We start from the raw sequence: 12,458 nt of genomic DNA on the forward strand, positions 1-12,458 counted from the left end.
GTGAACATTTGCCCAGTATGTGGCTTTGACTGAACGCACAACTCTAACGTCTTTCTCCGTACCCAGGTTCCAGATGTATTTAATTTCCTTTCTGAGGGACACCCCATCAGAAAAGCTTTTTATTTGTGCTTCATTTGCTCCTCTCGGATGAAAGTTGATCAGACTGCAGAGGTGGAAATAAATGTACAAATAAAGTAAATATTCTGCCCAAAAGACTGTTTCCTCCCCAGCTGGCTCTACAGCTGGGGGGGTGGGGGATGACCCACTTTTTTCTCTGTATTGATCTGTGGATCAGGAGCCAGCTCTTCTGAGACAGAGCGATGGAGGACGAGCAGCGAGCAGGAGAAAGGGGGTGTAAAATGTTGGGGTGGGGGTGGGTTGGGGGAGGGGCTGTTTCTGTGGTAGAGAAAGCTAGTTCATGCAGTGAGGGAGGAGTGGTTTGGGGTTTGTTGGCGAGAGAAAGGGGGTGTAAAAAAGAGGGGGGGGAGTGCAGGGGTTCTTCTTACTGCTAATTAGTGCAGTAAGGAGTGAAGAGTGGGGGGGGGGGCACAACCAAAATGAGACATTCAGGAGGGGGGGGGGTGTGACCATCCCTGCAGAACAGTGTTGGCATGTGGGTCCAGAACAGGAACCGTTCATTTCTGTTTTTCGCCATTGCAGCTCCAAAGGCGTCAGAACGTTCAAAACGCGCTGGTTTCCTGTGCATTGGGGGAGCTGAGCTTACGCTACGCGCAAGCCACTCCGTCGAGAATAAGCCTAGCCACGATTCATACACTCACTGATTCAGCTACGCGGCGCTGAGGACTCTGCCATAAACAGAATTAAATATCAAGATGACAACGAGCTCTGTCTCTTCTTTTGCACTTTCTTGTTCCAAGATTTTCTGGAAGTTCTGCAATCGTTGTGGAGCATTTAAATGCAGCATACAAGTTTAGTGTTTAATTTTTCTCCCTGCGTATAATAGAGTATTGGCAGTTCGGAAAGAGTGCATTGCTGTAATAGTGTAGTGCTCATATAATTCAGATTCAGACTGCAAATGGAGAAAGGACAGAAAATGGCTGTAGATATGATATAAAAAAAACAGCTGAGTGGGAACCTCGCTGTACGGAGTGAAAGTTTGAGAGGCTCTCAGTGTGTCTGTAGCTTGGGTGCAGTGTGCAGATATGGTGTTAGTCTACACTTACAGTAACAGCACAGGCAACCTACTATGCAGAACTGGGATAAAAATATGTAATGTGGTGGATGTGATTTATGATGATCCGTGTATGGATATGTATAATGCACTTGCCCACATCACTGTGCCATTAGTACTTTCAGCACCAGACTGGTGCCTCTAAAATGTGCTGCTTTTCTATGCAAGATTAGGTCGTGTCACATTATGTTGAGTACAGCAAAGGAAACATAGTTTTGCTTTTTGATATTATTAAATTGACTGTGTGTGAACTGCATTTAACACAATCACAGATTTAATTAAACAAAAAGGTCGTCCACTGCAGCTGGGTGATAATTATTCAAAGTGGAGAGCTCGCTCGTTTCAACGAACAATCTGAATTAAGCAGGAAGCACTATGTCCCACGGTCACTGCTGTAGTAACTGACTCAGAATAAAGCAGGAAACAGCATGTCCCACGGTCACTGCTGTAGTAAGTGACTCAGAATAAAGCAGGAAACAGCATGTCCCACGGCCACTGCTGTAGTAACTGGCTCAGAATAAAGCAGAAAGCACTACGTCCCACGGTCACTGCTGTAGTAACTGGCTCTGAATTAAACAGGAAGCAGTACGTCCCACAGTCACTACTGTGGTAACTGGCTCTGAATTAAGCAGGAAGCAGTACGTCCCACGGTCACTACTGTGGTAACTGGCTCTGAATTAAGCAGGAAGCAGTACGTCCCACGGTCACTACTTTGGTAACTGGCTCTGAATTAAACAGGAAGCAGTACGTCCCACGGTCACTACTGTAGTAACTGGCTCAGAATAAAGCAGGAAGCAGTACGTCCCACGGTCACTGCTGTAGTAACTGGCTCTGAATTAAGCAGGAAGCAATACGTCCCACGGTCACTGCTGTAGTAACTGGCTCTGAATAAAGCAGGAAGCAGTACGTCTCACGGTCACTGCTGTAGTAACTGGCTCTGAATTAAGCAGGAAGCAGTATGTCCCACGGTCACTGCTGTAGTAACTGGCTCTGAATTAAGCAGGAAGCAGTACCTTATTCTTTGATCTCTGATTCTCCCTGGGAGGAAATCCTTTTTGTATAAAGATCTAAATGTCAAACTCTAACTCATCACTTACGTCTCACAGGTCTGTTATTTATCTCTATGGTGTCTCATTTTAATCTCCGATCTAATAGCTCATGAGGCCTGGGCATTGGGAAGTGATCCTCTATACCATCTTTCTCACAGATTTCAACATCCGCCCCGAGAGATTAGTGCTAGTGCTCATTGCATTCTGCTGGTTCAGCACAAGATAATTTTATTTTTGTATGATGGCAATACATGATTAAAACACATGAATAGTTAGACGGATAATGTTTTATTCATACCATGATGATATATCCGCCAATGCAAAGGAAATCAAGAAAGTTTCAGCGGTTTTGCAAGCAAATTTCTCCTTTTATTAGGCACACTGCTTCTTGCTGGGTACAGAGGTGGATGAGCCAACACCATTGATTTTTATCAAAATGTAGGTTTTTTTTTTTTTCCCCCAACATTGTTTTTGTTAATAATTGTAATTTATCTGCTTTGAGAAAAGCTTGTTTGTTGCATCTACTGGATATTTATGTGACTTTATGCGAATCGAGCAAGGCACCCCTGAATGATCGGGGCTTCTGTTTAAACTGAGTTAGCATGTGGCGTGCCGCCATCTTTTGCCCATTGAATCTGGAGCGTGTATTGAGATTGATATGGAAGCTCTCAGGAAGGGCTATGAGATGTGGATAAATGTGCTCATTTCCCTGATCAGAATTAGACTGCTGCGGCTGGAGGAAGCGGTTTCTCCTCTCTGCAAAGGATTAACGTTTCAGTCCCCCCCCCCCCCACCGCCCATATTCAGTCCCGGTCATGATAAATTAGTCATAATTCCCCGTCAGGAAACCTACTGACTGTGAGAGCACATCTGTTTGAATTAAACATGCTTAAGATTGGTGGATGAGCCCGATTCTCATTTGTCTTAATTACGAGACTCGTGTGTCTTAGAATCCACTAATGCCCTGAAAGATCGATGAATTATGAATAAAAAGCATAATGTAAGGAGAATAAATGCTGAGGGCAGGAGGGATTGCTCTTTTTTCTTTCTTTTTTTTGCCCCTTTCAAGTGCGGAGTATTTCCATGCAGCATACTGTATCTGGGTGATACTCAAACAGGGAAACATTTAGAAAATGTTTAGAATATTTAACATATTTTACAGTTCATTTCAGGTCATTCATATGGCGTGTCTGCATTTATTCTGCATTAAAAAAAAAAGATGTTAAATGGCTCGTTTTTGCATGAATTCCAGTCAGGGGTTGGTTGTTGCCCCTTGAGTCAAATCTGAATCCAAAATATGCGTATCCCAGCATGCACTACCACTGAGCAACCGTCCCAGCCAGCAGCAGCTGCAGAGTCAGCAACTCTGGTTAAAATAAAGGCTGTAATTAATGTGTTCATGGTACACCACAGACATTCAATATTCAGATAAGCACCGAGTCATGTAAATGAATTTAATTTGCACATGTTGTTTTAGTAATAATAATGAACTGCATTTGTAAAACACCCTGCTCTGCCTTTTTCAGGGCAGTCAGAGCACCTTCAGCAGTGTGGGAGGGGCGTGGCTGGTGTAACGGTGTAAAGGTACAAGCATGCAGGGGCATGATGGGAAGGTCACATGGCACAGCTCCTCGGTGACCCACACAGCCTGAAACTGCAGCCGCCATTAAATTTTTTTGGGGGGTGGTGGTGGGTTAGGGTTTCTGTGCCGCAGAAAATGAAATTCGTGGAATTAGCATGTTTGGAAGACGTTTTTGAATAATTTCAATCACAATATTATTAGATAATACAGCATAAGTTGGGTAAAAACAGCAAGTTATATGTCCACAAATGCTGAGTACAAAGTGACTCGTTTCAGAAAGAGGCAGACCCCAGTCATGTTATCTGCTGTCCCATAGTCATGTCACCTGATCGGTCAGCCGCAGTTATCCGTCACATGGAATATAAAAGCGATTCCATGGAGAGGACACGTTGCTGCTTTCTGAATCTGTGATTGAAGTCTGGCCTGAAATGACAGGGCCCTTCGGTTGGCGGATCAGCGGATCAGCGGGTCGGCGCTGAGTGAAGCTGATGAGGCCTCTGCTCTGCGAGCTTCCTGCTGCTGTTTGAACACACATTGAGCCCACACTCCCTGTTTTTACGAAAACGAGGTGAGCTGCAGTTCCTCCGCCTCGGTGTGCAGTGAAGTGTGAGAGCCAAATGCGGCTTTAACGCCCCGTTTAGCCTGAGGCGTCCTGCCCGGCTGCTGGGAAGTTTCCGGAAAAGTCTTTCGGTTCTCGCTGTCTGAGAGAGAGAGCAGCTTAGCTGAGATCTGTGTGGCTTTATTCACTCTCACAACCTTCTGAAGAAAATGATGCCGGAGCTAAGAGAGCTTCGGTTTTACTTTACGTGAGAGTAGAATCGAATCTCTGCTCAGAACATAGAGGGCGGTTGGTGGTGTTTTCATAAGCAAATGGACCTGAATGTGGAATATGGGAAAGATAGTGTAGAAAGTGAAACAGGTGTGTTCAGTGGAAGCATGTATGTTCAGTGAAAGAGGTGTGTTCAGTGGAAGCACATGTGTTCAGTGAAAGAGGTGTGTTCAGTAAAACAGGTGGGTTCAGTGAAGCAGGTGTGTTCTGTGGAATCAGGTGTGTTCAGTGGAAACAGGTGTGTTCAGTGGAAGCAGGTGTGTTCAGTGGAATCAGGTGTGTTCAGTGAAATAGGTGTTTTCAACAGAAGCAGGAGCTTTCTGTGAAAAAAAGTGCATCTGTGGCAGAATGATAAAATTATTGGCTCTGTAGAAAAGTCTCCCTTTTTCTTCATAACAGCGTGGACCTCTTTTGAATCATTTTGCATTCCTGTGGGTGAGATCAGATGTCAGATTTATTATTACTGTTGAAAACGATGCAATCAGCCTGACAGCCTGGCTGTGGCACAAAGTAAGTCTGGAAACATCACAGCATAGAACAACATCTCATAAATACAACAAAAGCAAGTAAACATATCCAGATAAACATGCTGTACAAAGCTGTGGAAACTGCATCATATCGCTCATGTACCCGCTGTTTGTTTGCACATCCAGTTTTGTCCTCATTTTGCCCTTTTACTGGATATTTTTGCTCACGCTCTGTATGGTCCTGATACTACAGCTGTGGCTTGTTCTGATTGCTTACAATTTGATTTGTATGGTGATGTCATACTCTCTGTGTGGGGGTTTTACAAATGGGGGGAACGGCAGCTGTAGGAATAGTGAATGAGGAATGTGGAGGTTTGCTAAAAATCTACTTTAACGAAAGCATTGGAGCTGAATGCCAGCAGTCCTGGGAGATGAGCTGTGTACACAGGGCTGTCTGTACCTCAAAGCGAAATAGGTTAACCATGAAAACAGCTTCTTCTACTGAGGTTTTCTTGTTGTTTTTGCCAACTGAAATTGTTTTCTGGTGGATTGCATCTTTAATGGCAATTGCAGCTTTTTCTCTGATTTTGTGAGTGTAATTTTTTTTCCAGTATTTAATTTCATCTTGTTACATCATGCTAATGAACTTGCTCTCATGTCATCTGCTGTAATCATACCTGTCTAATCTTCTCAAACTGCACAAGACAGCTCAACTCCTGTCATTTCCTCTTCATTCAGCCAGAATATTCCGGTACAAGACCTCACTGTTCTGTGGTGTCAGTGTTTAGGGTACTACTCCCCCTCGGGTCAGCACCGGTGACTCCTAGAGCAGGTGTCCTTTTCCATTGTGGGCATGAGTTTGGGGTATGAAAGTGAAAGTGAAACATCATTGTCTTGGAATGGAAATTTGGACAACTACGGTATGCAACAGTACAGAAGATAAAAATAAATGCCAATATACGTGACATCATATACAGTGGCTACAGCAGTGTATCCATCCCTGTGCTGGGTTTGGAGGGAAGACTGACCCCTGCTGGTCAAACAACAGCTACTAACTACCTCTTTATCTCAGAAGGTCTCCTAGTGCTGGCCAAACCCACACCCACCTAGCTTCAGCCATTCAGTCTCACCTGCTTAGCTTCAGCTTGGTTCTCCATTATCAGACAATATAAGCAAACAGTTACCCTGAGTCACAGCTCACTGTCTGGTGTGTGGAATAGGGGTGAGAATAGTAGTTTTGTACTGTATGTGAGCCTGACCCTATACGCAGTGAGCTTTGTCATTAATATGATCACTCCTGAGTAGTTCTTGCAGGCCTACTCATGACTTTATCTTCATACTTTACACCACTGAAATCTCAGTGGTTCACTAGTTCATAATTTCAACAGATTTCTCTCTTCCAAAGCCGACACCATTAAAGTAGAAATAGAGTAGTCATTTACTGAAGCGCTCCACACATTTACAGGAATGTTATTGCGCACATTTACATTAACGTTAATCGAGGGTGGAAAGCAAACTGCGACTACGATGGCTGTTACCTTCGGAAAAACAAATACCATAAGCACAAATCAATACTGTATTACTGCGTATCAAATATTTACGCACCACTGGAAAAAGGCACAGGTCGATATCTGGAATGGAAAAGCGTTGCTTTTGTAAATGTAAGTGTCATTTATTGCATGTTGAAACATGCTTGGTGACAGAGAGGCTGCCTCTTATCACGGCAGAGGGATGTATGAATTACTAGCTATCCGGTCAGCAGTCAGTGGTGGAGACTTGGTAGAGCGTGTATGTATGTGTGTGTGTGTGTGTGTGTGCGTGCGTGCGTGTGCGTGTGTGTACGTGTACGTGTGTGTTTGATGGTGTGTGTTTGATGAGACCAGTCGGAGCGGAGCGTCCCAGTGTGGGGGTGGGGTTAGGAGGAGGAGCAGTTAGGCAGCTTGTGTACAGGGCCCACCTATTGGGCGGGGTGGGTTAGGGAGAATGAAGATAAAGTAAACTGTCTCTTAGCATCTGCCGCGATGTGATTTGTAGACATCTGGAGCAAATTACACTGAATCTGGTGGGGGGGTGATGGGTGGTGGGGGGGGGGGGGGGGGCCGGGGGGTTAGAGGGTCACACAGAAACATAAATAAATGACCTCAGTTTTGTGGAGCGGATTTTGAGTCAGCAAGTCGCGAAAACATGGTGAGTTTTCATCACCGAAGACAATTTGTACATGAAGCATAACAGTGGAAATGGGAGGCATAAATCACATCAGCCGGGGCCCTGAGCCTCTATCGATTACCCGCAGGGAAATAAATGAGCACATTAAAACCCGCAGCCAGCCACCGGCGGCCGCTCCAAACTGCAGGGAGGGGTGTCCAAGCGCTGCTTAGGAGGCAGAGCTGGGGTACTGAAGGTCAGCAGGCCATGCCACGCCCCCAGCCCCTCCCTCAAACCCTTCACATGCAGCTGTAGAAGCAGCACGTTCTTCCTCTCCAAGGTCTGGCTCGCTGTCCCCATGCTCGCAGTCATATTGAATTTGGCACCGTCTAGCACCAATTGCTTCTTCACGCTGGCAGACACCGACAGTGCAGTGTTGCCCAGTGTGAGAGGTCACATGGGGGGCCGGGGAGGGGGGGGATACAGAGCATCTCAGCCTTCGCCAGGTTGAGCTTTATGTGGTGATTTCCAGTCCCGCTCAAGGAGCCTTTCAGGCGGGGCTGAGATGTGCACAGAGACCTCTGGGGCAGACACGGGGGAGGAAAGAAGAGAGACATCGGCATAGCAACCAACACGACAAGCCATGAGCAGCCATGACAGGATCAGGGGATTAGAGGGAGGAGAGGAGGCTACGAAGCGGCGGTCAGTGGGGTCATACGCGGTGGGGAGGTCACGGGAGAACCAGAGCTGTGCGGCCACCAAGCATGGTGTGCCGTGGGAGGAAAGCAGAGCGCTGATTGGATGGCACGCGTGTCTTAGCTACGAATGGAAGCTGAGAGAGTGGCAGGTAGCTTTGATTGGCAGAGGAATCAACAGCCACCAATGAGACAAGGGAACAGGATGTATCAGCAGCACAGTTGGTATTTATTGTCACCCTGATTCTTTAGAGTATTTACTTGTGCTCTTGATGAATGGCGTGCTTGTGCAGTTCTTCTCGTATATGCTCAGGGCTCCCAGCTGCGACAGGGTGTGATTTACGGAAGGCGAAGGTAATCTGGCTATTAACACTGAAAACATTAACATGACTCCAGGGGAGATTGGTTTGCTCCGAGATGCGCAGCATTAATTAAAAAGCAATACATTATCGCTAAAGTGAGTGAAGAAATATGAGCTGCTTCTGCTGGCTTTTTTCTGTCTGCCTGATTAAGCTGTGTTCACGCTGGAGAGGGTAATGGTCGTGGTGACACTCAAGGCTGGGATCAGTTCTGTTTGAAATCAGTCAGATCAGGAGGATTGAACTGAAGCTCATTCACAACTTGAAAAATGGCCGCAATGTTTTAAACCAATAAAACTCACTTTAGAACAGTGAGTGCTATCAGTGGAATAGGCTTTAGTGCTTCCTGATTTTTAACTCAGAATAAAAAAAAGACACAAATAAACAAATGTTTTTCAATGAAAGCTTTCCTCTAATAAAGTTGTACTTCTCTGGAAAACCAAAACCACCCTCCTCCGGTATTGTTATGAAAAGTATAATGACGTATGGTAATACTTTATGGATATTTATGGATATTCATAAACTGCAGGCTCTGGAAAGGCACTACGTTTTTAACATTTTTACAAAGGCCTCACAACCTGCTGCGGACCAATCAGCCGTCAGGTCTGCGCCTCCTTGTGTGCTGTAAATGCGGACAGAGCTTTTAGAGGGACGAGTCGAAGCGGTTAAAGTCAGGGAAAGGGGTGCAGGCCCCGCTCTACTCTACCAGCGGTAGAGTAATCCCACATCGTCTTTTCTAATGGATTTTTTTCCCTTGAATGCTAAGTAAGTTCATTATCTTTCCGTGCAGGTCCGGGGGACATGCAATGCAAATTTCAGTGGCATCATTCCAAAGCCTGCCTGGCTGGGGGGGGGGTGGGGGTGGGGGGGCCTTTTGATTTGAAGGAAGCAGCCAAGAAAGAGGAAGCAGGGTGTCGCACATCCTCCTTACTAAAGCGCCACACGCAGATCATAGTGACACTGAGCATTAGTACGCTGCAGGATGTTTCTTTTTCATTGGTGTTTTTTTTTTATTGAAATAATTGTTCATTTAAGAGTCTGCAGATCAGTAAGAATGACAACTGAATTTTGCTTTGCATCCTTCTCCATTGCTGAACAAGTCATTTATTGTATTTGTCAGGTGGCAGAAAAAGAAACTTTTTAAATGTATTTATTTTTTTACTTTTATTTCATTCACAGCAAAATCATAATCCGTAAATGTACATTTTGCAAGGCAGTCTATCCCTGTAAGTACGTCCATGGTAGAGTTCACAAGTTTAAGCACATCAGCGTATTTATTTCTGATTTTCTGTCCCCTAGTATTGTTTCACTGCTGTCATCAATTTCTAAAGCATCCTTGCTGACTGAAATCTAGGTGTGTAAGCTGGATTTCTGCTGCATCTGTTTCAGGTTCAAAGGTTTCTATATGGGTTTTAAAATACATAACAATCCCGATTTGTTCTCTGGCTGTTGATTCATGCGATTCTCCTGACGTTTCTTTTCAATCGCTCACATCGCGTAGGCAAAACCTAAAATGAATAAGTCTAATGTTTCTTCATCTAGAGTGCTTGTACTTTTCAAGTGAAAAGCTTGTATGACAAGCTAATAGAACAGGCATGCACATGACCTTGGGATCAGTGAAATGGCAATCCACCGTTTCTGACTGTTTTATCAGTTCCCTTAGCAAAAAGTGTTATACTGTGGTTAAAAAGTATGGTATCAGAAAGTGTGTGGCAATAAATACCAAGAATGTTATGAGTGTTATGGGCAGGATATCAAAAGAGTCTCTAAACATTTAGCTTTTTTGTAGGCTACCCTCCTCTGGAAGACTGAAATGGCTGCATAGACCCGGCTCTCCCCTCCTCAGTGTGCACTACAGTCTTTAAACAGAAACCAGCAGTGTATAACTGGGGAGGCACCGAGCAGGAGGCTAAACCCCGCTAGCTCAGGCAGGGGGAGGGAGGGGTGCCCATGAGAACCATGAGTCTCTAAAGCAAACTGCGTCATCACATCCTGAGGACAGGTGCATTTTACAGAAGCTTTCATTATACAACTCAATAAGGATATAATCTCAGTTTGAGTTCAATTAAATCCTGACTGCCCAGGTACATTGACTGTACATAACTGCAGGCTGTACCTCTTTAATCTTTTCTTCTTTCTGTTTCTGTTTCCCTTTAGTTTCTTCAAAAGCAAATTTCTGCCTAGTGAAATGCATTTGAAGCGGTGATATCGTCTCCTTCTAGTTTCCCTCGGATTTTTCAAAAGCGGATTTCTGCAAAGTGAAGTACATTTGAAGTGATGATACCGTCTCTTTGACCTCAAAATGCAATCACCGTGGCAATTAACACCGCGTGAACTAATTGGGTTTTTTAATTAAGCTTGGTTTGTCGCAGTTGCCGCGTGTGATTGGGCGACGTGCGGCCGTGCTCAGCTATAAATGAGGCGATGAGGAGCCCAGCTGGACTCGACAGCCTGCTCTTACGCACTTATGACCCAAATGTTCTGCCTCTGTGCAGTGCAATATACTGCACATTAGTCTACGGAAATGTGAAATGGAACATTGAAGGAATATATACTGTATATATATGTCAACCAATATCTTTTTTTTGGTACTTTTTGTTCCATTGAGTTAATTGATAGATTTATCGGGAAGCTATAAACCCATTAATTAATATTAATATTCATATAAATATTCATTTCAATCCAATGCTAGCTGTAGGGCTGGTTCTAACTCTCTGTCCTGGACCACGTTAATGGGTTGGTCCAGACTGAATCTGATCTGGGAAGTGCTTTTCTTTTTTCAATGAACTCAACTCTCCTGACTGGCCTGGAGTAAGCAAAGCTTGAACCCTGTGCTTAATGTTACATGTGCTTAACGTAACACAAGCTTAATGTTACATGTGCTTAACGTAACACAAGCTTAATGTTACATTTGCTTAACATTACACATGTTTAACATTACAGTACATGTGCTTAATGTTACTCATGCTTAACATCACATGCGCTTAATGCTACACATGCTTAACGTTACCTGTGGTTAACATTACGTTTGCTTGAAGTTACATGTGCTTAACATTACTCGTGTTTAACATTACAGTACATGTGCTTAATGTTACCCTTGCTTAACATCACATGTGCTTAACATTATTACATGCTTAACGTTACATGCACTTACCGTTACATGTTTAACGTTACATGTGCTTAATGCTGCATTTGTTTATGGTTAAATTCCAGCAGTCTAGTTGAGTCAGCGGGGCTACAGAAGGTTCTCTGGGCTCCATCTTTATTTCGCTGTGAGAGGCTGCTCTGCCTGCAGGAGAGGCGGGAAGGCGCTCACTCACACCACCCTTGTAAAAACCTGCAGACGCTGCACTTCCCCTCCTGCATCTCACTTACAGCCAACACGGCCATGTAAACCGCAGATTTATCAGCCCGCATGTTTCTTACCTCTCTGCCAGTAACAGAGAATCATGCCCTAGAATGAGGTAAAGGATAATAACGGTATCAAAAATAAAACTGCCAATCATTGGTCTAATCATTGGGATTCATTCTGTGAATTGAGTGTTTACTTGTTAATCAGGGAAAGTAAAACTGAATTAGGTTGAGAGTAATAATCAGTTTAAAGAAAAGGTTTGCACCTCTTCTGTTTCAAGCTCACCTGGTGCCACTGAAATATAACTAAATAAATATGGTGAGATGTGAATATGTAAGTAAGTAAGTAGTAGTAGCAGTAAGTATTTGGCCACTACTGTGTGACTCTGGGCTCTAACTGGACTGTGCAGGCTGATCAGGCCACTGCCTGGTGATTTTGGACTCTCCTGAACCTGCACGTGGGAGAGTTCTGCCTGACAGAACTGGTGCAGACCTGTAAAGATTTTTTCATTGATATCGTGGCAGCTGGTGCACATCAGGGTGGCTGGAGAGCTTTAACAGCCCTGTCCGTTTCTCACACCATGTGTTATTATTGCAGTGATATATTCTGTATACTTCTTATTGGTTTTTGTACAAAGATATTGTGATGTCTTGCAATTTTGCTAAATATTAAAGTTGGGTATCGTACTTCTCAATACAAGGTCAGGTGCTCTCTGTAGAAGAGCGTGTAGAAGCATGCTTCACATTTCTAAATGTGTGTGAGTAATAGACTGGGCCGTTTGTATGTAG

The 12,458-nt window shown here is 44.3% G+C and overlaps 1 protein-coding gene across 1 annotated transcript in view; it reads left to right on the forward strand.

Annotated features, from left to right (window-relative positions):
• The window catches only part of LOC135244624 (phosphofurin acidic cluster sorting protein 1-like), a 135,204-nt gene that overhangs the window by 45,406 nt on the left and 77,340 nt on the right, over positions 1 to 12,458 (forward strand). The window lies entirely within an intron of this gene.

Source organism: Anguilla rostrata, chromosome 18, assembly GCF_018555375.3.
Source record: "Anguilla rostrata isolate EN2019 chromosome 18, ASM1855537v3, whole genome shotgun sequence".
Taxonomy (NCBI): Eukaryota; Metazoa; Chordata; class Actinopteri; order Anguilliformes; family Anguillidae; genus Anguilla; species Anguilla rostrata.